At 43.1% G+C, this 24,947-nt stretch overlaps 2 protein-coding genes across 17 annotated transcripts in view; one reads left to right on the top strand and one right to left on the bottom strand.

Annotated features, from left to right (window-relative positions):
• The window catches only part of TMEM126A (transmembrane protein 126A), a 187,755-nt gene that overhangs the window by 93,944 nt on the left and 68,864 nt on the right, over window positions 1-24,947 (top strand). The gene's annotated exons all lie outside the window — the stretch shown is intronic.
• Window positions 1-24,947, bottom strand: part of DLG2 (discs large MAGUK scaffold protein 2) — a 1,002,605-nt gene that overhangs the window by 916,407 nt on the left and 61,251 nt on the right. The gene's annotated exons all lie outside the window — the stretch shown is intronic.

Raw genomic sequence — 24,947 nt, 5'->3', positions numbered from 1 at the left:
ACAAGACACATCTCCCAGCTTCATCCCTTGCACCAGCTTTCATGATTGTCAGGCATTTTCCAATTCATAAATTTGGCAGAAAATTATACACTTTGGTGGGGGCAGTTACTTTCTCTGTAGCTCAGCAAGTAAAATTACCAAGCCAGCAAGGGACCAACGAGTGCCCAAGCCAGGGTTCATGGACAGAAACGAGTGACCACCTCAACAGCAGAGAGCCTCAGGTGTATATCTTGAATGTACCTTAACTCATTAATGCACTCTATCACACAAGACTACGTTTAGACCCAGTTTGTACATAAAAGTACCTGCAAAGCTAACTGCTGCAGCAAGCAAAGAGATTGAAAACCAAAAGTGGCAGATCTACCCAGCACTGGAGCCACTCTGCTTTTTCAGTTATTTTTAGTGCATAGGAAAATTCTCGCCATTGCAACTGCCCTTAGACAGGGAAAAGTCTCAGTTAAGCTGTGGGCGAGGTATTAATCCATCACCCTTCTGCAGAGGTATATATGGCCTCCAGGAAAAATAAGATCCAATAAGCAACAGATTTGTATTTTTGGATCTTGTTGGATTTGTTTTGGGGAAGGGGAAGCCAGAGAACCAAGAGAATAAATGTTTGTTCGTACAAAACCTGGAAGCAGGTGAAAACCTTAAGCTTTTAGCAAGAGGGGTTCAAGCCAGTTTGAACGTATCTGGCGAGAGTGCATTATCAGATGTTTTCAGCAGGAAAAAAAATGCAGTATCTGAAAGTGCATCAATTAGACACATCAATTTGATGAATGGACCACTTGGTGGATAAAGAATTGGCTGGATGGCCGCACACAAAGAGTTGTGGTCAATGGCTCAATGTCCGTCTGGAGACCAGTTACGAGTGGTGTCCCTCAGGGATCAGTGTTGGGACCGGTCTTGTTTAATATCTTCGTCACTGACATGGACAGTGGGATTGAGTGCGTCCTCAGCAAGTTTGCCAATGACACCAAGCTGTGTGGTTCGGTTGATACGCTGGAGGGAAGGAATGCCATCCAGAGGGACCTTGACACACTTGTGAGGTGGGCTGATGCCAACCTCATGAAGTTTAACCATGCCAAGTGCAAGGTCCTACACCTGGGTCGGAGCAATCGCAGGCACAGCTACAGGCTGGGCAGAGAAGAGATTCAGAGCAGCCCTGCAGAGAAGGACTTGGGGGTGCTGGTCGATGAGAAAATGAACATGAGCCGGCCTCAGTTTGTGCTTGCAGCCCAGAAAGCCAACCGTGTTCTGGGCTGGATCAAAAGGAGTGTGACCAGCAGGTCGAAGGAGGTGATCCTGCCCCTTTATTCTGCTCTCGTGAGACCTCGCTTGGAGTATTGTGTGCAGTTCTGGTGTCCTCAACATAAAAAGGACATGGAACTGTTGGAACAAGTCCAGAGGAGGCCACGAGGATGATCAGGGGACTGGAGCACCTCCTGTATGAAGACAGGCTGAGAAAGTTGGGGCTGTTCAGCTTGGAGAAGACAAGGCTGCGTGGAGACCTCATAGCAGCCTTCCAGTATCTGAAGGGGGCCTATAGGGATGCTGGGAAGGGACTCTTCATTAGGGACTGTAGTGATAAGACAAGGGGTAATGGGTTAAAGCTTAAACAGGGGAAGTTTAGATTGGTTATAAGGAGGAAATTGTTTCCTGTTAGGGTGGTGAGGCACTGGAATAGGTTGCCCAGGGAGGTTGTGAATGCTCCATCCCTGGCAGTGTTCAAGGCCAGGTTGGACAAGGCCTTGGGTGATATGGTTTAGACCGAGGTTTCCCTCCCCATGGCAGGGGGGTTGGAACTTGATGATCTTAAGGTCCTTTCCAACCCTAACTATTCTATGATTCTATGATCATAGTAACGATTCAGGTATTTCTGCTGTGTCACATGATGTCCAACCTTTTAATGTTTGTCAAGCTAGGAAACGACAGCAAAACTTGATGTTTTACTGTGGCTCCAGTCAGAGCAGAGCCCAGCTCCGGGAGAAGCTGCACAAGAAGCAGCTGGCAAAGACAGGGAAGTGCATTTGATTTAAAAATGTAAATTACAAAATTCAATAAATTAAAACAATCTAAATTAGTGTCACTGAGGTTAATTCTTGGAAAATAGAGGTAGTGAGCGAATCGTAAACCTTCAATAAAACTGAAGGTTTTCTTTGAGCACATTGGACACTCTGAAGTCTGGCTGTTTTCTGAAGCTCACTAAAGCAAGTTTCCCTACAAGGACTGACTGAAAGAATCAGGTTTGTTCAGCAAGACAAGGCTAAATGGGGCTCTCATTGCTGCCTTCAATTTAATTTCAGGGTATAAAGAGGATGGATCAAGATTCTTCTTAGATGTGCTCAGTGAAAGCATAACATAACATGGCAAATGCCTACTCAATGTAAGGGGGGGAGGAATCACCATGATGGTTGTCAGTTATTCAAAAAGGGGACCTAAGAGGCTGCTAAATCTCCAGTTAATATGGCCCTGAGCAACCTGATCTAAGTTGGCCCTGCTATGAAAAGAGTTGGACCAGAGCCCTTCAAAGGTCTCTTCCAACCTAAACTATTGTGTGGCTCTATCTCATCAAAGAAAGCAGGGAAAACTGTGTCCTTTTCTTCCCACCAGTTTCCAGGATATTGTTCATGTTTGGAAACTGTGTTTTACAAGAGCTTTCTAAGAAGATATGTCTGATAAAAAGTTTGTCACAGCACCTTCTCCAGAAGAGAAGGGAGATTGCACTGCAGTAGTCTGAAGCTAATCATACAAAGCTGAGACTTCATATTTGGAGTGCATCTGAGAGATGTCTGGACTGACAGCACTAGCACCAGAGCTGCCTGTAGAGAAGACACTCCAGTCAATAAAGAGCCTACCTTCTTCCCTATACGTTAATGAGTGAAGTAGGTTCAACTCAGAACAGCTCAAAGTTAGGAAACTAGGTGACACAAAGAAGTTGAATCCTTTTACTCTGAGTACTGCTGCAAAGAATTTCACCATTAGCTTGCCTCCCTGAAAACACAGTTTCATGGCACACCTAGCCTAATGAGCTGCCCTTTTACGAAAGGAACAATCTTGTTCCTAGTAGCCACAGTCATATATTTCTGCTGTTTTCCTTGTGCCCACCTTGGCATGGGTCTAATAGCAAGGTGAGCTGATATGGAACCTATATTGCTGGCGCAAAAGTGAATACTTTTCTGACTAAAGCTACCTTGTCTTATTGTGAATCCGGATGAGCAGCAGTGCTGGTACAAGAGCTGGGCAGGCAGGAGAACACAAACATACTGCCAAGTGTTCAGGGATCAGACGAGTTACAATCTGAAACTGCAGCTTGCAATGCAAATACTCTTCAGTGCCAAAGAGCAATGTCAAGAGAGGCCCCTCTAAGCAGTGTGAAGGGGCCCTGCTCAGCAGTGCACTGAAGAGTACAAGACATAGCTGGCAGTCCCATTCCAGAGAGTTGCCAGGAACTGGCAGGTGAGAAGCAAAACACAAGGGTGCTATTCCCATGGAACCTAACTCTTTTGCGGTGAACTTTCTCATTTAGCAGGATTTGGAACCTACTTAGCCTCAGCTGTGCCTCCATTATCCAGCACTTCAGAGGGTCTTGACAAAGTTTGTTGTACTTTTCATTTTAGCATTAACTGCCCACATCAATATCCTGATCTAAATTATGCAGACAGGAGTTTTGCCATACAGTTCAGGAGGGTAAGGATGGGAGAATATAGAGACTTGTGGGAACACCAGGAGTCTGTCTGGCTTCTGGCACACAGCCCAGCAATTCATGCATTCAGGAGAGACCATTAGATCATTTAGCCCAACCTGCTGTATATCACAGGACATTATATTTCACCATCTCACCCTTGCACTCTCCAACAAATATGCGTCAGCTAAAATAAACTGTTACCCCCTGTATACTTGCCAACCTGCTTGTTGTACTTTTCAATGTATTTGAAAAGGTACCAAGTCATTTCCTGTATCCTACAGCCTATGCTGGAAGACTGCTTTGAGTAACCCATGAAAGGGAGGGGAAATCTTCTGACCAGTGAAGGCTGGTAAAAGCTGCTCTTTACAGGACCAATATATTTGATTAAATCAGTGTTTTACTGCAGGGAAATATTCAATTGCCAGTAGGAATGCTGAGATAAGTATATTTGAGAATCCAAGGTATGGCTCATGATTCAGTGCCTCGTGCCTGCTTAGATTAATTACAATTTCATTCCAAATGCTTGATTAGTATTGCAGTTTTATGCAAGCAGTAGTGATGTATGGTGACGTATGGTGGACTTTAAGATGCCTTATAGCAGAGGTGCCACGATTACCATGCTCCTTCTCCACCCACCCCCCAGTTCATCCCCATGTCTCATCTTTAGCCGAGATCCAGTTACCTGCCCTCTGCCATCCCATGGCTTAGCTCTCTATCACTGACATGAAGGACAGTGCCTGAATGTTCAAACCACAGCTAATACAGAATTTGCAGAATTCCTGACTAAATGAAGGTGCCTTCATTTAAGCAAAAGCAGTGAGACCTTTTAGGATATGAACCTTGCAACTGTTCTCTGAAAACCCATCCTAATCCTTCAATATTTATTTCACAGTGTCTGCAAAGTGACAGAAATCAGTAAACCCCAAACCCAACATTTGGGCACTCAAGAATGACCAATTCATGTATTTATGCATTTATTTCAATATTCATGCATTTTGCTCAGATGCAAGACCATTAGTTGTAATATTAGAACCGGTCAACATCTCTTGCTGACAAAAACTTGGGCTGGCAATTATCTCACCTAACTGTAGAGAAATACAGTGTAAATATAAACAGTTGAATATGTTGCTTGCATCATCAGTGCACAGAAATGATCCCTCTGCGACACAAAGCATCTCAGCTGAAAAAGAAAGCCAAAGACCAGTCTGGAAGGATCTATTTGTCTCCACTGGCTATAAAAAGAATGGAGGGATTCATTCAGGTGTAGGTGAGAGTTCTGAAGTTGTAAGAGAAGAATCCCAACCAGTATGATTGGAAATGGGGTCTTGCTTAGCTATAGACTTTCACTTGGAGTCATGCATCCAATTCAGGCTCCTAGGCACAGAAGACATCGATATACTGGAGTGAATCCAGGGAAGGCCATCAGGATAGTCAAGGGGCTGAAGGTCATGGGATGTAAGAATAGGCTCAGGAAACCAGGTTTATTTGGTCTTAAGAAGAAAAGGTAGAAGGAAGAAAGAAATCTCACTGCTACCTACAGTTATGTAGTGTAGTTAAGGATGTAAAGAAGATGGAGCCAGATTCTTCTCAGAGGTGTAAAGCGACAGGATGAGAGGCAACAGCTGTATAAAGGAAAATTCCAGCTTGGTACAAGGAAAGAAAGAGTACCATGAGGGCTCACAAAATACTGCCACAAGGAACGAGAGTATTGGAGTATCAAAACTCAACTGGACAAGTTCCTGGGCAGCCTGACTTAGCTGATCCTGCTTTAAACCCCATTTATTCATCTGCTCACAATGATTAACTCACAGTTTCAACTTTTCTCCATTTATGAGAACTTTTTGTTTTAACTGAAAACTGAAACACCCTTGGAATCCCACAGCTCCAGGATACAGTCCTTAAGAATTCAAAACATACTCCACAAATGTGGTTAAAATAGTTGGCAACACTGGGGATTGCAGTTAATACTTGGCATCGCAGGTCATGCAGTGCAGTAGTAACAGTGCTGAGTTACCTTAGAGTGGGGTCACTCTTGTGCTGGCTGTATTTTAGCTCTTTTTGACAGTGTGAATTAGTACATCACAAGCATAGTACCTCCACACCAAAGCAACATATATTCATACTAGCTTGCAAGCTAAAACACAGATATGGGAGAAGGGCCATAAAGATGGACCAGAGACGGGGCAGCCATATGGGCTTGTTCAGCCTGGAGAAAAGAAGGCTCAGGGGAGACCTTATCACCATGTTCCAGTAGTTAAAGGGTGGCTACAGAGAAGATGGAGACTCTCTTTTTACAAGGAGCCACATGGAAAAGATGAGGGGTGATGGGCACGAGTTACTCCTGGGGAGCTTCCAGCTAGATGCAAAAGGAGATCTTTTCCCAATGAGAACAATTGATCAACCATTGGAATAGTCTCACCAGGGAAGTGGTGGATTCCCCAGTGTTGGGTACTTTTAAAGTTCAGCTGGACAGGATGCTGGGACTTCTAGTCAAGGTCATGCTTTGCCTAGAAAGGTGGGAGCAGTTGATTCTTGAGGTCCCTTCCAACCCACTATTCCATGATTCTATGATGCACCCATTGGATATTTTTTTTCCCTTGGATAAGATACAAAGCTCAGTAATTTCATGGGTTCCTTCCAGTGATATCCACTGACTCCCACTCTGAATAGAATTGTCTTTTCTCACTGCCAGTTGTTTGACAGCTGGCAGATGGTGCACTAGAGGTGTGCCTAAAAACTCCAGTTAATTTAAAATATAACCCCCTTCTTAAGAGGGAGAAGCTCTGTTAATAGAGAAGCTCAACATCCAGCACCAAGGTGAGAGGAAGCACAGTCAGCAGATCTTAAAAGAGGCCTATTTGAGAGTACAGCAACCTTTACAGGTCTTGTGCATCTAGAGGCAGAATGAGAATGGGAATATGATTTTACAGGGAAAGAAAGAAAAATATAAAAACAAATTACAAGCATCACGTTTTGTTGAACTTTCAGTATTCCCACTCACAGAAAAAGACTATATTCTATGTTTATAATAACTTGAAGCTAATGAAGCACAGCTGCTTTATATGCTTCAGAAGTAGATTAAGACACAACAGGATGTTCAGTAACTGTGTTAAAAATGCAAATTACTTAATGTAACTCTACCAGTTAGTCTACAGGAAAAAAAGCCTCCATGGCAAAACTGGCTCCGTACTCTCACTATCCTTGTAATTCCTTTGGATTAACACACTCTCTTACACTGGGTTCAAAAAAGTAAGTGCAAAGATGATGACAATTAAATCTTCACAGAACCAAAGAGTCAAAGACCTTTAGGATCGTCAAGTCCAGCCATTAACTCAGTACTGCCAAGTTCATCATTAAACCATGTCCCCAAGCACCACACCTACACCTTTTCAATACCTCCAGGGATGGTGACTCCATCACTTCCCTGGGCAGCCTGTTCTAATGCTTGACACCCCTTTCAGCGAACAATTTTTTCCTAATATCCAATCTAAACCTCTCCTGGAGCAAGTTGAGGCCATTACCCTTTGTTCTATTACTTGTTACTTGGGAGAAGAGACCAACCTCCACTTCATTACAACCTCCTTTCAGGTAGTTGAAAAGATTTAAAGTCCCTTTAGCAGAAATGACCATAAACAGTATGGATATGTTCTGCAGAGGACTCTTTACAGTTAAGCATTAATGCAAACTCTATGCGGAGCCAGAATCTCCAGCTGATATGCTCCACGCATATGTACGTCCTGTTCCAGCCATTCCTCTAGGAGCTGCAAACTGGAAGTAGGAATCACGTCAGCACCTGATGAGGCCATGAATCAGGGCCCCTGGGACTGCTTTGATGCAGCAGAGAACACAATGCAGTCCTGAAATCACATTCTCGTGATGACAGTTTAATGGTTCATAGAAACAAGTGTTCTCTTCACTACCCACAGGCAGCGTGGGTGCTCACAGCAGACAGAAAAGAAATCTATTTCTGAGGTAGAAAAAAATGAAATATTAAAGGTAAAAATACTGCAAGAACAAATAGGCAATTAGAAGTTATTTCTGAAATCTGACAAGCCTTCAACTTAGACAGCCCTGCCATAATAAAACCATGAAAGACTCATAAAGTGGCTATGGGAACTTCTATCAGATAGACATGAGATTTCATTGACAAGAGAACAAGAGCCAACAGATGAATGAAGCTTAGTTCCATGGCATTTGTAAAGTCTTCGAAAGTTTGATGTACTTTAGAAAAAGCTAAATATTATTACCAAAGTCAATGGAAACAAATCCCATGTGTATCCATTTATGGGAGTGTTCAGAGGGGTCACCAGGAAATTAATTTCTCAGACGTTAAAATGGATGGAAAATTTTCATGAGAAACAAAATAATGTTTGCAAATGCTCTGATTTAATCTCAGTAGCCGCCCCAATACCTGCTTCATCCTATTCCATTGCTTTCTGTCCATTCCTTTCCCAAGTAGGATGACAGGACTGGAAGTTCAATGGCTTGGAGGGATATATATATGAAACCATCAGCACAGGCTCCCTGGAAGAACTAAATGAGGTCATTGCTTCAACTCCTTCTTCTCTAGACCTCTCCATGGAGGTATCTGTGACTGCTATGTCACCATCAGGTGTTCTATACATACAGTAGATTTGGCACTAAATCACTTGCAAATAGCAGTCCTACTGATGATAATCTTCCCACTTTGTTCAGAGCAAATTTGGAAGCAGATATGGTTATGTCATGGTTCCAAGCTGATACTAATGGATTTATTTAGTGATTGATTGATTGATTTATACACACTGGTACATTATTGAAGGAAACATTCAGGAGTAGACTTTAATATCTAGCTTATACATCCAGTCTAGCACATCCTTATATGTGTGCAATGTACCTAATTCATATAGATTAGGAAATGGCATAGAAAGTCCTTCAACAGGAAAACAATATGACTTCCCCTTGCTTCAGAGAGATAAAAAGAACAAATTTACTTATTAAACAGGGGGAAAAGCAATGGAAAACAGTTGCATGGGGAAGTTAGAGAGAGGAGAACATGTAAAAGTATCTGTTAAAATGTAGTATGTTTATTCTGCTCAGTCTTTTAACACAAAAGGAAGCACTGAGTTTCTTCACTGGCCCAGATGTCACGTATTTCTGTGACTGCCTAGCATGCCTCACCATATAGCATTATGGAGGGCTACCAATTCATTGGTTGCTCCTCACTCAAAAAGATCATCATTCCTCTTTATCATTAAAACAGCTAAAGCCAGGAAGGGAGCTGCTATCCTTTACAGTCCACCAGGATGGGATACAGGGGGTAACCACCGCATCTTACATCAAGAGCCACAGGCAGAAGAGATGCACACAGGAAATAAAGCAAGTCACTTTTAAGATATAGGGAGAAAAGATGAAGAAAGATGAGAAAGTGGTGAAAGGCAGCATGCAGTGGTGATGAGCCTGGGAGACAGAGGAGCTCAGAGGAAAAACCCTTCACCCTGGCAGAGAAGGTAAATGAAGTCCCCATGAGTGGCCAAGAAGAAAGAGGAATGTGGCTGTATCCCTACTCTATGCTGGATGTGACCCTTAAAATTTCACACCCTTTTGGGACAGGCAGTTTCCCCTCTGGTTTCTAAGCTCTAAAGGCTTAGAAACCAGATTTGAAAGTAAAACACTACACACATTTACGATATTAGAACATCAAGGAGTGATACAGATCTGACTCATATTTTGAACATGTAATGATGGCAATATTGTGACACTAAGAGCTCCAATTTACTATAATGGAATCTTCATGGAATGCGTGGTGGAAGAACACAGCTGCAAGCACTTTCATGGGGAGTGTTATGCGTTTCTTTATCATTTAGGTTGGTTTAATGGCTCAGTCCTCTTTCCGGGTAAGATAATGGGAAGAAAAATTCTATTTACTTGGTAGTTATGTACCTAGGCATTACTGGAATCCACGAGAAAAAGGTACTATTAGTCACTTTTTATTGCCTTTTAACATTTTCAAACCAGAGCCTGGAGTAAGATCTAAATCCACATTAAGGGGTTTTAAGCACATTTGGCCAAATTTGATAGAGGCACCACTGATTTTTATATAAGCAGCCATTAAACAGCTCCTCCAAAAGTTGACCAAAATTGCAGAAGAGATCCAGTGCTGGATGCAGAACTATTTGTGCAATCAGAAATTAGAAGCAAAGCAGGATGATCTTAAGCTGCAAAGTTTGGTTCCAATACAGTTCCCAGCTCCCCCAAAAGGTACAGAATTTAGGACCATTTGGAGGTTCAGGGGAAAGACCCTATGGCGTGAAGCTGTGGATGGAATTTAAATTGAAATTATTTATATCCTGGTTTATTTTATCCCTGCTTTTAGTGTTACTCCATAAAGCAAATTCTAACATAAATGTAAATGTGTCAGCATTGCATGAGCAGTGTCAATGCACTTGTCCTTCCGTAGATGTGGTTGCTGAAGGATCTCTACCAATGTCACTCTTCCCATGTGCAATCTGTGTACCTTGGACCCAACATAATATGCTGTTTGTATCCAGAACTTCCCTGTGAGGCACAGACAAAACAAAATACCACTAAAATAGTATCCGTCTGTCATGGAGCTCAAAGGATGGTCAAGAGAAAGCGAAGGTAAAATACAGCTGAGAACTAACAGTCACTGAATATAAAGGCTGTAGAAAGTCAAGTCCATCCTGTTTGTTGGTTTGACAGCTGTAATCCTTACTGAAACCTTTTGCCACTTTGGGCACAGGGATGCCACCAAAAATACCTTTTAAGTGATTCCTTCTGTTAGGAAGGAATTACTTCCTAACTGCTTTACTGTTCCTATTTATTAGATTACCGCCTATCCTTCTTTATATCTGTTTTCAAAACAGAGAAACACAAGGAGAGGATTTATCAAAGCAAAGAATAGTTCCATGGATCATCCACCCCTGGCTACATTGCAAACTGAACAAAAGGACTGCTAAGCTGACTGTTACCAAAACACATTCTAATCTTGGAGCACGCATACACTTCATGTTACAAAAAATCATGTTACTAAGAAAACATTTATTTGCAAAGGCCACTATTGACATAACCAGATTTTATCTTTGCTCATTACAGATCCAAGCCTTTAATTCTTTACTTCTCTACAGTACTGGACAGCATCATGCTTCTGAAGATCAAGAAGCATGGCTAGTGTTTTCCAGAGCAGATCCAACTCCAACCACTCTCAAATGTTATATACTAGGCTGACAACCATGAGCCAGGTTGCACACATTTTGTCCAGAGGACATGGCTGCAATTGGCAGCCTCCACATGGGGAATTCATATCAGCATCTCCTTGGCCTACTGGCTTCTGATGAGGTTTACTTCTGTTTCCTCAGGGCAGGTTTTGCCTGTAGTAGGTTCTCCTCTTTCACAACCTCCACTGCTCACCCACTGCACTATCACTAGTGATACTGTGGGGTTGCATATTCTCACCCCACAGACCTGAGTTCAACAATTCAGATGAAAGACATTTCGCCACCTTACTTAAATGTTTTATAAGCTTCTATTTAATGACCAATGCCCAGGTTTTTCCGTAAAGTAACGGCTACAACTGCAAGCACAGGATTTTACTTGTCTTAAAGAATTATTTTTTATCTCCAGTTTTATGATTTGTGGCCTTTGTAACACAAACCTCACATTTCAGCAAGTCTCTGATATGCACTAATAGTAAAAAAAAAAAAAGAAAAATCAAAGCCTAAGCAATTTGCAATAAATCCCACAAGGCTGACTGAAGAAAGTGTAACATGTCATTGCATGACTTAGGGCCTGCCCTGCTGCTGGCTTGCCATGAACACTTAAGATTAATCCTTCCAAAACACATCTGCTTTTCACAGCTGTACTGGGTTTGCATGGCAAGGGTTTGGTAGTGGTGGGGCTACGGAAATGGCTTCTGTGAGAAGATGCTTGAAGCTTCACCCATGCCCAACAGAGCCAATGCAGCTGGGTCCAAGGTACACCCACCAATGGCCAAGGCTGAGCTCACCAGTAATGGCGGTGGTGCCTCTGGGAGAATGTAGTTAAGGAGGATAAAAAACCTGTGCAACTGCAGCCAGAGAGAGGAGTCAGAGTATGTGAGAGCAACATCCCTGCAGACACCAGGGTCAGTGCAGAAGGAGGCAGGAGGTGCTCCAGGCACCAGAGCAGGGATTCCCCTGCAGCCCGTGGTGCAGCCCATGGTGAGGCAATTGTGCCCCTGCAGCCCATGGAGGTCCATGGTGGAGCAGATCTCCACCTGCAGCACATGGAGGACTCCACACCAGGGCAGGGGGATGCCTGTGGAAGCCTGCACTAGAGCAGGCTCCTGGCAGGACTTGTGGCCCCATGCAGAGAGGAGCCCATGCTGGAGCAGGTTTGCTGCAGGGCTTGGGACCCCATGGAGGGACCCACACTGGAGCAGTTCATGAAGAACGGAAGCCATGGGAAGTTCACATTGGAGAAAGATGTCTCCTGTGGGATGGACACCACTCTGGAGCAGGGGAAGAGGGTGAGGAGTCAAGCCCTGAACCTCAAATTAAAGACAGCAGCAGTAGCAAGAGACATGATCTACTCAAGGCTTCACAAATCCAGCTTAAGGGCTGCCGAAGAGGCTGCAGCACAGACTGGGCTGTCCTGTGTGCGTTGCTCATGCCACAGAGCAAACCCATGCACTGCCCTAGGGATCTGCAGAGATCACTGCCAGCAGCAGTGCTCTGACCATGTCCCTGTGGTATGAATGCTGTAGCCCACCAGCAGCAGGTGCTGTTCCTGTGACAGGATGATATAACTTTGCATCCTCAATCTATGCCAGAGGCTGATACATGGCTAGCTCATAGGGCACTTCCTGATGACACATGTCCTCCAAACAGTACATCCACACCGTGCTGCAGTGCTACAGGTCCTTGAATCGCTGAGAAAGAGGAAGAACTGGAGTTTAAATGCACAAAAATAGAAGACAGGTCTGATTTTTTTCCCTCTCTGGTCTTCAGCATTTAATGCTTTGAGATAATTGTGCTGCTCATTTGTGCCTTACAGGATGTGTCACACAGCTAAAATTCAACAGACAAAACCCACCCCGTGGATTCTGTGAGTGAAATGGTCTGTTTGGTAGTAGCTAGGCAACGCTTTCTGAAACAAACATTACATATACCCCAGAGGCTGGGGTTTTTCTATAGAGAAGTATCTTCTGACCATTTCCTAGCTCATACTTCTCCATAGTCAAGAGCAGTTTGATCACTGCTGCTAGTGAACACATGGGGCTTCCCAGTGCTGTGTGCAGGTTTGGAGTACAGTTTCTTTTGAGACGGGTCTGGACCTGTTTGCTGGGGCTGAGCTCCCAACCCCAACTCGTGCGTCTGGGAAATCAGACACATCACCATGAACAGCTTTAGCTCAGAACTCCCCATCAGTTCATAGCCAAAGTGAAACCCTTGCTTGGGTGTCTTGTTAAGGGGTTTCTTGTTTATAAAATAAAACTGAAAGGAGCAGGGGAGGAACAGAGCTCTGTCCTCGTAAACAGGGGTGGGTTGTCATTCATTGATACACAGCACAGCAGGGGGGTTGGAAGAACTGGATGATCTTAAGGTCCTTTCCAACGCTAACTATTCTATGATTCTATCTGTGCACTGATTTGTTTGTCCCCCTAGTGATACTCCACTGTTCTATGTGGGTTTGGTACCAGTGAAGAATGCTGATTGCTGAATAACACAAAGGTCCCTGCACAGCTATTAGACGTTAATGACCTCCACTTACTACGCTGCTCTGGTTCTCAACCACTGAGCTGTAGCGAAAGGCCACACGCTCTTACTGATCCTGCAATTAAAGTTGCAATCAAATAAAGCATCACGGTCTCCATAGAAACGACCGAAAAACATCTCCATTGATATCATAAATAACCAAAAGGGGTCTGTTTGGAAATCTGGAATGATCCAGGGCCTCTGCTCACCCTCCCCATGGCCCTGGACCTCTTTCAGCCACCACTGATGCCATGGGATGCTGATCCCCAGCTCAACCGCAGCAGGAAAGCCGGTGCCAGAGAGATATGACTCTTCATGCAGTGGTGCTAAACACACATGGAGCCCTGCAGCTCTCAGTGTATCATAGACAAACATCATCAGTACAGGGAAAACAGAGCCCTGAATGGCATAATCAGGTCCTCACGCTCACACTTGGTTTAGAGGAGGTGGGAGGAAAGAGGCACAGCTCTCATCAGGGCAGATTGCAGCAGCCACCAGGTCTGCTATTCTGCTTGTTTTTTCCAGACCAGCCACGTGATAGGAAAACCAGGGGCCTCTGTGGGCTTCAGTATGGCCAGGAGAGAGACCATGAGGGAAAGAGGAGAGGATTGCTCTCTGTAGCAGCAGAAGAGTGGTTGTGTTAGGCACAGCTCAGAAAGGGAACTCAATCTGATCAAGGACCAAAGAGATCTTCGGCAGGAGGACACCACTGTCCTCTATGTCTTCCTACAAACCAGGCTTCTTCTAGAAAACACTGAAGAGAGGTAGAACTCTGTGTAAGTAATCATGAATGGGCAAGTAAGTCACACCTGGAAGGTGTTTAGGGGCAAATCCCCATTATGGGCTAAAGAATACATCTGTTGCTCACCAATGGAATGTCTTGCTTGCAGATACTCTGTGCTGCTGGGCCAGACTTGCTCTGGGACCTGAGTTGCCCTGAGCATCTCTGCACACTCCTAATGATAATGAAATGGGTCCATCATGGGCATTTACCACATCCCTCTCAGAGCCATTGCACAATCATATATATCATTCTTGTCCTCAAAGGTTTTTTCTTGCCTATGTTTTCCTTGATCCTTCTTACCCTTTATACGTATATCTACCCTGCTACCCTACATGTATTTTTTCCTCCTTGCTATTTACTGCCTTCAGGTTTTTGTACAATGTTATTCTTTCCAACTCAAATCACTGCCGAGCCATATAAAACACATTTTCAATCTTTCTTGGATAATATATATATACCCAAACTTTTCCTTTCTAATGACACTTTCTCTGAATTCCCTTCAATTTGTTCATGTCAGTCTGGCACTGATATGCCAGAGACGGAGATACTGTTCCATCTGTGCCATATACAGCTGGATCATCACCTCCCTGGAAGATAATGGTTTTGCCTCTGTGTGTAGCCCCAAAATCATACTCTTTAGTGCCAATACAAGCCCACATCTAATTGGTTTCCCACTGCTATCTGTCGGGATTTTTTTTCATTTCTAGTGCTTTCTAAGCATCTCTCTCCAGCAGAACAGCTGAGTCTCCGATTACGTGTTCCCCAGACGTACAATAGTGCATTTTCCAAGCCGGATCTTTTCTAATACTCCCTATTTCTACCTTCCCTTCTTCCACTTTCAGTCTGGTTAATCTTCCCAGCTCCTTGCAAGTCAGCAGCTTCTGTTCATCTATGGAGACAGCATATCCTGAGCAGAAAGCAAACCTAGGAACACACTGTGCCTTGAAGTTGACAATTTGTTCCCTCGTGAGAGACATCTGTTAGCATCTATAGATAAATGGCAGGGTTTTTCCCTTCCATGCTCGCTCATTCCTTCTGCTTGGCATGCTGGAAAGAAGCAGAGGGCTGAAGCTGGAGATCCCTCGTCCACCCCCGTTACTCCCTATGGCTGCTAACCCATCTGTGCAAAGGCAACTGAGCTGCCCCACTGGAACTTATCCTCCTCCTCCTAGCTACAGATGCTCGCCCGTGTCATCTGCATGGGCGAAGAAATGATCTTGCCCCACTTGTGCTGCTTACAGCTCCTTGCAGTTCACCAGGGAAGCAACTCCACACAGATGAAACACAAATCCCAGCAGCTTCTCTCCAGGAATCCCTCCTATTTATCATTTCTCCCTTTGTCCATTACCTTCCTTACCAGTCTCAGGCAGCATAAAAGTATTCACAGCCAAAAAGAACTCCTAAACCCAGGTTTGTGATTCAGTGAGTCAAAAGCTTTTCTTTGTTAGATGGTTTTTACTAGATATTCTCGCTATTTCTACACAACCTCTCACTGGAGTCATTGAGGGCACGGATGTTTTCTAATCTTCCTCCTGCCGTCAGTGCTGATCGTCAGTGCTTCAGTAGACAGGCTGGAGGTATCAATTTGAAGTGCTATTCATGTGTTTTCATTCTCTTGCTCCATATGTTCCCTAGCCAGGGAGCAGGGATTTTTCTTCCCAGCTGCTCTCACGATGGATCACTCAGCATTGTACTGAGAACAACATAAAGATGCAGACAGGAAAAGTTATAAAGTTTAAGTCCTTGAAGTACAACATCAATTTCCAGTAACAGGTATTAAACTTCTACCTTTTCATTTTAACTCTCACATCATCCTAGAGTGGAAGCAGCCAGCCATCCCCATGAGCTGAGAACAACAGGCATGTGAAAGCTTCCCTTTGAGTCCTGCTGTCCCAGAAGCTGCCACGCTTGTTCTAGAGACTCTTATTTATTGTTGGTACCTAATGTGAGAGTTCTTCACTCCTGATATGAAAGGCCACAGCATCTGTCAACCAGTGGTTCCTGTGAAAGCAGTGGCAGATCTCAGCTCCCAGAATTAGCCCAAAGGCATCTGGCCAGGGAATGCCACTGGGAGGAAGTACCAAACAAAAACGGTGTTAGACAAAGCCAATGGGGTCTCTAAAAGGGAACCTATTGGGCACTTGCTGTTCAACAACTAAAGCCTGAAAGAATCAGAACCTACTCACTCCTGTGTTTAATTAGTTGCTGCTAACGATGACTCAGAAGAACCACAAATAGATTTCAGTATTCATTTTTTCACTGTTGCTACTCACTACCCAAAAGCTGAACCATCTACTTTTACTCCCAGAGTAACAAAGAAGGGGAGAGCCTTTTAATGAAAACTAACCCAGACTCATGCAGGTGTGAACACTGCATGCAAGTAAGATTTTATTTAGCATTAACTTGAGTATTTCACATCACAGCATATTACTGTGGGCTCTGCTGCTGCAATTGTTGATGGGAAAAAAGAGTGCAGGGACAGTGCAGTGCTGGGAACAAGCCCTGTAAATGAAGGGGTGAGGAGGACTCGGTGCAGAGCTTGGAGAAGTTAGGGAAGGAAAAGGATGAAATCAAGAGATCATAGAATCATAGAATCACAGAATGGTTTGCGTTGGAAAGGACCTTAAGATCACCCAGTTCCACCTCCCTGCCATAGGCAGGGACACCTCACACTGAACCATGTCACCCAAGGCTCTGTCCAACCTGGACTTGAACACTGCCAGGGATGGAGCAGTCACAACTTCCCTGGGCAACCCATTCCAGTGCCTCACCACCCTAACAGTAAAGATGCGCTTGGGCAGCAAAATACCTTGCTATGGCACTGCAGGCTCAGGCCATGTACCACCACATTTTTTCCTCTGAATTTCAGGTCTTCCTGGCTCTTTTTCCAGGCACAATACTGCTCTGAAATGAGAGCTAACAGCATAAGACTCCTCAAAGGGCTACAGCTCTAAAGAGAAATAGCAGCCAAATGTGACGGATGAATACATCTAGCAACATGTCTTTGGAACTGCTTTTCCTACCCCTGGGGAAAAAGAGAACTTAAATTGCCAGTGAAACCTTCAGGTGTCAGGCACATGAGGATAATAAGTATGCTATTAATGTGCTAAGAAAGCAACATACCATAAAATATCCCCTTTTTCCTGACGGTAATGGGAAGCAAAATATACATGTATATATGTTGTGTATACGTATTTATCTGTACAAAACTTCAGACACTGATTATTTGATTTTATGATAACAAAAAGCTGATGTAGTATTCAAAAGGGGAAGATTAATGAAATCTGCAAGCCTCAATTGAAAAGTGAGTACAAAGAGAGAGGACAGTGACCATTTATCTCCTTTTCCTGATGTCATGCAGGAAAAGATTAACAGAAGGTAAAAGCAGAATCTATGAGGTCAGTTTTGATTGCTTATTTGTTGCTGTGTTATGTCTGATATGCCCAGTGAAAATCAATGCACCTTAACACCAGAACTTGGCAGGAATAGAAGATGTGCATCCTAAAAGGAGGAGAGAGAAAACAGTAATAATTCAGATGGAGACTGTGAGTCAGGGCAGGATTCATCTTACCACATGTAGACATCCAAAGTGCGGATGTGTGCAAGAGAACTTCAAAGGCACAACTCTTCTTGTTCTGAAATCTGTGCCTGAAACACTGGATGGCTCTTATCATGAAAATGCCTCATTCGCTCTCCATGCTGCCAATAAAACGGGTTGCCACTGAATATGTTAGTCTATACTGCAGATGTCCAAAGTTACTCAAAATTAATATAGGCCCCAAGCCATTAAATGATGGCACATTGACCCATCAGCAGTGTAGGGAATTTGCCCCTGGATCCTTCAGGTCTGGTCAGAGTTGTACCATCTTGTGATGAGCAGTCAGTTATGTGGCAGGGCTGAAGAGCACAGGCATGAGCCTGGAACCTGGTGGGGATGAGAACTTGAAAATGAGGCAGGAGACTTTTTCCAGCCCTGTATCTGTATTAGCCGCAGTAAAGTAGAAGGAAAGGAAGAGAGTACGCTCATATAAATGCTGTCCTTCAGCTGTGGGCTACAGCACATTTAAGCAGGCAATGTATGAACCACTTCATTAAATCCTAAGAACTTCTCAGGGACTGTAAGATAAGAGGGACAGTCCTTTGGATGCAGATATTACACACCCTGAAGACTGCCAAAGTTATTACAGTGCCCTTATATAAATCACTGTTACCCTTTCCCCTAGAACACTGCGTGCAACACTGATCACTCAGTTTCAAGAGGAGCATAGCAGAACTAGAGAAGGGAATGTCCAAAGAAGGGCAGCAAGAATGATAATATTTGGACTGTGCATCTTTGAGGGGAAAGAAACAAGAAAAGACATGAATACGTAAGATGACTGAGACGAAGAGGGATTGGGTCACTCTATCCACTTCTGTTCATACAACACATCTGAGATGACAGGCAGTTCTTGAAGAGCAAGGACTGCAGAAGTGAATATCAGTTCTTTTTTTCCCTTCCCCTTTCCCTGCCCCTTCCTTACTCCCTTCCTTGGTTAGCTTTCTGCTAGACCAGGGACCAGACCATCTTACTGCACAGATAACCCAGGCTCAAGTGCCAATAGGAAAGGGGACAGGAAGGTGTGTTAGGTTTCTGCATTCACCCAGCCCAGCAACAGCATAAGTTAAGGTTGGCTGAGTCAGTCATGATGTCCCAACTCAGCTTCTCCAAAAGGGAGTCAATATTTTTAGCCAATGTAATACTGCTCAAGTGGATGGTTCTCAAAAAAGAATCTTCAGGACACCTACATGTTTCTCCTAGCAGACTGTGAAAAGCCAGAACCCTCTGTTTGACTCCAGAAGGGAATATCCCACAGGGGAGCCAATATTCCAACTTCACAGTTTCAAGGAAGGGAACCCTCTGTCACTGATGCAGTTCTACAAAGCAAAGCTGGAAGCACTGAGGGCAGCAGTCACACAAGTGTTGTTTCATCTCTTTGCAGGTTCCCAGGTTCCTCTAGAAACTTCACATAAACTAAAACTGTATTGTCTTGGCTGTGGACAAAGCAACTGTCGGATTCTCATGAGTCACACGAACCTATCAGAGGTACAGTCAATGCAACTAGAATTGGGTGCTTTACCCAGTGGAGGGAAAAAAGTCTATATAGAGCAGAATAAGACTGTGGAACTCATTGCTATGAGGCACTGCTGAGATCGAGATCTTGGCCCAGTAAAAAAGGCAGATTTTTTGTTTGAAACAAATCCTTCTGGAATGTTATTTGTTTGATTTTTAAGTATAGGATTGAACTGCATAAGACACCACACTGATCCAGCATGGCAGCTCTTGTATTCGTGTGTAAGGTAACATTGTCAAAAGCACAAATGCAATTCTTGGGCAGCAGCACATCATCACTAGATGATAAGGATAGATTCTGGTTTCCAAGGACATGTTCATCAGCAATCTTTGTTCATTCTGAAGAATACACAATCATCCCGCTATCTTGTAAATGACACCACCCTTGCATCCAAATCATTAATACAGAATAAAGATAATACAAAATTTATTTTAAATTAAATAGGAAATTACAGATTAGGCAGCTTTTTTTAAAGTCCTTGTTCATTCGTGCTGAAATATGTCTAAATAGTCCAGTTTGTCTCCAACAGATAGCAAGTAACATTTCCCATCATCCCTGATTTCCTATTTACTTCATTTTTCTCTGCAATTTTGTCTTATTACTCTTTTAAATCTGTGCAAGGGGTTTCATTTTCCACATTTACTTTTGCTCACTTCACTTATTTCAAGAATTGTTGCTATGTTAACCATTACATTTCTTCCCATCTGTGATTTCTCTTTTTCAGGAGATAAATCATTTTTGTTTATTTGTAAAAGCTTATGATCAGTAGCTCAGTTCTTCTGAGGAAAATCTAAGTTACTTTATATGTGAAAGCTATTTATTTTATGAACAGCAGGACCAAGGAATAAAGAGGCTAAAATTCTGATCAATATACCTGAAATTGCTCGGTCCCACATTGAGTTGCAGTGATTTTAATGTATCCCCACCTGGGAAGAAAAGGATGTGATAATTTCATGCTACTTCCCTTATGCAATGAAAAAGATTTCCTGAAAAAGCATCCCCAGAGGCTGCTGTCATACACTCAAGAGAACTAAAGAGAGCAGACGTTGAAGAACTGGAATGGTGAGGTTTAAGCAGGACGGCAGCAAGAAGCAGAAGGTAACTCAGTCGGGATAGACATGATAAATTATTACCTAATTCTCAGCAAGCCCGTTGCCTTGTCTTTGGAGGAATAAACCGGAGAACAAAACCTAAAGTGTGCAGAGTTTAGAGATCTCAGAAGAGAAAAAAACAAAATTATCTTCTCTGAGATTTCAGTCCCATGAGTAAGACAGGGAAAGATTTGGACTTTTTCTTCTGCAAATTAACTGCTACTGTGCAGCTGAAAATACCTGAACATTTTACGTCATGTTGGGCATTCAGCTAGCAGAGGACCAATGATGGGTGAATTAAGCTAACTCTCACAGGTTAAGTGAGTTTACCCAGGTTTGCTAAAGCAACCCCTGACTGCCAAAGCAATGCCTCACTGAGAAGTAAAGAGTTTGTTCTATTCAATCAATCATTCCTCTAACCCCTGCCTTTTCTTTGGCAAGGTACGTGGTAACAATAAGCAAGGTATTAATAAATTCTAATGTACCAAAGGCATAACAAGAAGCAATGTCTGGAGGGTGCAACTGGGCAACTTCAAACCAGAAATAAGCCATACTTTTTAACCAAGAAAGTAGTTAACCAATATATTAGTGGTACGGACTACTGCACAAGTTGCTGATTCTTGCTACCTCAATGCATTGAAGCCAAGACTGAATGCATTTTTGGCAAACATGCTTTATCCAAACATAAACCCTGCTAAGCTTGGTGAAAGGTACTGCATAAAGGTCAATTACTTGTGATATATGGGCCGTCAGGATAGATGAGCTAGATGGTCATCCCTCTTGGCCCTCTGCTTTATAATCTATTAACTAGAAATTGGGATTTATATACTAGAGGTCCAGAAGGAGCAACTGTGTTTGAGGTTGTACAATCACTGCCCATGGATTCTATCACGTTCCTTTTGGAATTGTTGGCAAGCATCCCTTTGTACGGGCAATACCTGCCACAGATTACAAAAGGAAAAGGCTTTTAAAAATGAGAGTGAGAAGGCTGAGAGGGGAGAAACAGCATTTGTTAGCTGTTAAAGTTATAAATATTTAGGAGCTTTTTTCTTTGTTAACACTTAGAGGATTCAGACACAACGGCAGTTGCCCTGATGGAAACAGAGATCTTTGCAATGACCTGCTGAGAAACAACAAAAAACATGCTAATCGCTGCATCAGCTTGAACTTTGGCAAATTTAAACCCACTTTTCACTTTCTGTTCCATTATTTCTAACAAAACCAAACATGAAATTTGACATCTCATCCTACAGAATGTTTTACTTCGGAAGTTTAATCTAACAAAAGAAAATCACTCTCAGGAACTGCACTGCTGACCCACCCATTACCCTCACTGTAAAATAGGCATGTTTAAAATGTCCTAACATTTCCTCTAATGCCTACCCTCAGAATGAATTTACCTACAAGCTTCAATTTTCCTTTAGTGCTTAAAATGCAGCAAACATAAAGAAACAGCCTACAGGCCTGAGCACCTGTGAAAAAGCCTGACCAAAAATGGCCTTTAATACAGAGATATTATTAAACTGAAAGCAAAGAGCAGGTCCTAGATATTTAGAGCTCTCATGTGAATATCTTCATATATATGTCATGTAATATGACAATTTAACCAGCTTCAAAATACTGACTGTGTGTTTTCAATGCTCAATCACCCCTAACATTGCCAAGAATAATGGCAGTACTACCACTGATCTCCAGCTATGTTTCCAAAGACTGTGTTGTGCCCTGGACACTTTGAAAATAGGTGTATAACCCTCTTCTAGATGGCCAAGAAAAGCAGATGGCAGGTTTCAACAGGGTGGATGGCATGTCCAGCCTGGAAATAGAAGAAATAAAGACAGATGGGGAACATGGGAAAGAAAACCAGCATGCAGAGGTGGGAGGTCATCTAGGGATGAATGGAAAGCATCCTCAGCTTGGATCAAAGATGCGTGTTAATACCGAGGATACTTCTCATTGCAGCAGGTGAATGGAGCTGCTCCCTTGGGGGTTTCTTGTGTTATAAGCCATGAGCTCCCAGTGCTGTAGGTATAGAGATATCAAGACATGGTTTCTTACAGAGGTGTTTGGTGAGGCACTGGAATAGGCTGCCCAAGGAGGTTGTGAATGCTCCATCCCTGGCAGTGTTCAAGTCCAGGTTGGACAAGGCCTTGGCTGATATGGTTTAGAGCAAGGTGTCCCTGCCCATGGCAGGGGGGTTGGAACTGGATGATCTGAAGGTCCTTTCCAACCCTAACTATTCTATGATTCTATGTGTTCGGCAATCGACAGATCTGGCTTCCATCCCATCTCTTCACTGCTTTTTCCTCTCTGTCAGTGCATGCTGTCTGTCATACCCCAAACTGCTGGCAGGGAAAGAAGCTGTAGCTATGAATGTGCTTGCTGGCCATGGTAGTTGGACAGCAGTAGGATGAATGACATGGAGAAGTGCAGGGCTCACATTTTTCTGGGAAGGGGTCATGGTGGGGTGGAAGGTAATTAAAATCGCAGTCTCTCATTCTACCCAGCCACCAAATGTCACAGATCGTAAGCATCTTTGACAGGTCAATGCTTATGGCAGATCTGGAAAACATTGGTCAATGGGAGGGAAATGCAGGTGGGGGATAAAGAGGAGTGACTGACAAACGCGGATTGATAACAAAGAAGTGTCCTTCAACCCAACAAGACAACCCATTCTTCCTGAAAATACCTCTTTCTGGCAAGGCTTTTGCTGCAAGACTCCTGGCACCTGTTCTCTAAAGAAAGAATAGGACAGACTTACCCCAAGCTCTCTGAGTTTCAATACACCAGTAACTACCTAGCCCTGTAATAATATGGTATTATTGTTAGCAACAGGCCCTTAGCTTTGTATTTAGTTTTCAAACAAGGACTGAACCCTGCTGCTTGCTCTGACTGAACTTTCCTTGACGTGCCTGCAGTCTTATTTTGATTTGGCTTAGCTGATGCAGCAATTTCTGTAATTGGCCAGGTGTTTATGGCTAATTTGTTTTACTTATGTTTATCTCTATGTGGTACAACTATAGCTTTATGTAGACAGAAACAACAAATAGTCCACATAGAGTGAGGTATTTATGACTCTAACACGATGAGGTAGTGTAGAGAAATACAAGCCTGGCACAATTAGCAGAGACTTTCAGAAGGGAAGATACAGAACATGGCATAGAGGATTATAGGCAGGGGATGATAAGAGATGGGGCACAGGCTGGCCATGAAGACTTCATCACTATAAACAACTCACCAATGGTCAATTAAAGGAAATGCAGACCTGAAGCTGGAAAAGCCTGGTTTTAGAGGTAACAAAGATAACACAGAAATAATACCTAACATACAAAAAAGGCACCAAATATGGAATATTGGGATGTGAACTGGAGGTGCAGGCCAACAGAGAACGTGAAAGTGTGCTACAAAACACAAAAACAGAGAGACAGAGAAGGAACCATCAACACAAATACCATATTCCTCCCAGCAAACAAATCCAGTATCTGATGATTTGGCATAAGATTGCATGCTCCTCAGCAGCACCACACTGAAACTGCCGACCCCAGGACCCAGAGAATCAGTGGAAGAGTGAGCACACCATCAGGAAAAGGGGTAGAAACAAAAAAGTGTGAGCATAACCATTGTAACTGATGTTTCTGCTGAAGCAGTTAAATCAAGCCTAATAATGATTTGATTAAGATTTCATTTATAGTAACAATGGCCTTACTTACAATAAAATGTGTGCTTCCCCTTGGCCCATAAACAAGACTTTGAGTGTAATAACCCAAACAATAGTGACTGTTGCCCTCCAGTCCCTTCCCTTGGGAGAAAACAGACACCGGAAATCTGCATCCTTCAATGCAGAGTCTCGTTGAGGCTAAAGGGTTGAGCCCACCTTATAGGCGGACAGGGTTGTCTAAGTTATCCTGCCGTTCTAAGCAGCAGATTTAAGACTGGCTAGATTAGTCACATTAATTATTGCAACATTAACACTCAGTTACAAACTGCTTTTGCCTACAGATCACGATTTATCATCTCGGGGATCTTGTACTTAAAGGTAAGGTCCCTTCACACAGAGCATCTTGACCAGGAAGAACTAATGGAAATCCCCTGTAAGAAGCAAAATAACTCATGTTCCCATCTCTGATACTTGCTGGTTTTACAAGCCTCCACAAGGATTCAAACCTGCTCATCAGCTCCAAGGACCCCATCTACAGGGAAAAGCATTACTTCATTGTCTCTAAAGCTATTAGGATTTCAATATATTCAGCATGAGGCTAGAAACTAATAAAGACAGAACTATGATTAAGGATACTGACTGTCTTCAACTAATTGCCTCAGTGCACATTCAAAATAGTCCATTTTAGGGTCTATATGAAAGTTATTATGTAATTTAAAAGATAGATAATTAGCTATTTTAAACTGTCAGTATGTATAGCTTCATTTGCAGGGGCAGAGAGGAAGGTTAAAAACACACATCTTAGTAAAGTAGACTCTTCTTCCTGTAATAAACCAGCCTAAAAGCCTAACTCTTATACAGATGTTACAGCACCGACCCTCCTGTTG

Source organism: Neopsephotus bourkii, unplaced genomic scaffold (assembly GCF_033783945.1).
Source record: "Neopsephotus bourkii isolate Nb327-2 ecotype Australia unplaced genomic scaffold, CSIRO-AGI_Nbou_v1 NB_1825, whole genome shotgun sequence".
NCBI classification, from domain to species: Eukaryota; Metazoa; Chordata; class Aves; order Psittaciformes; family Psittacidae; genus Neopsephotus; species Neopsephotus bourkii.
The sequence above is the reverse complement of the archived record's forward strand: the minus strand, read 5'-3'. Positions and strand labels throughout refer to the sequence as shown.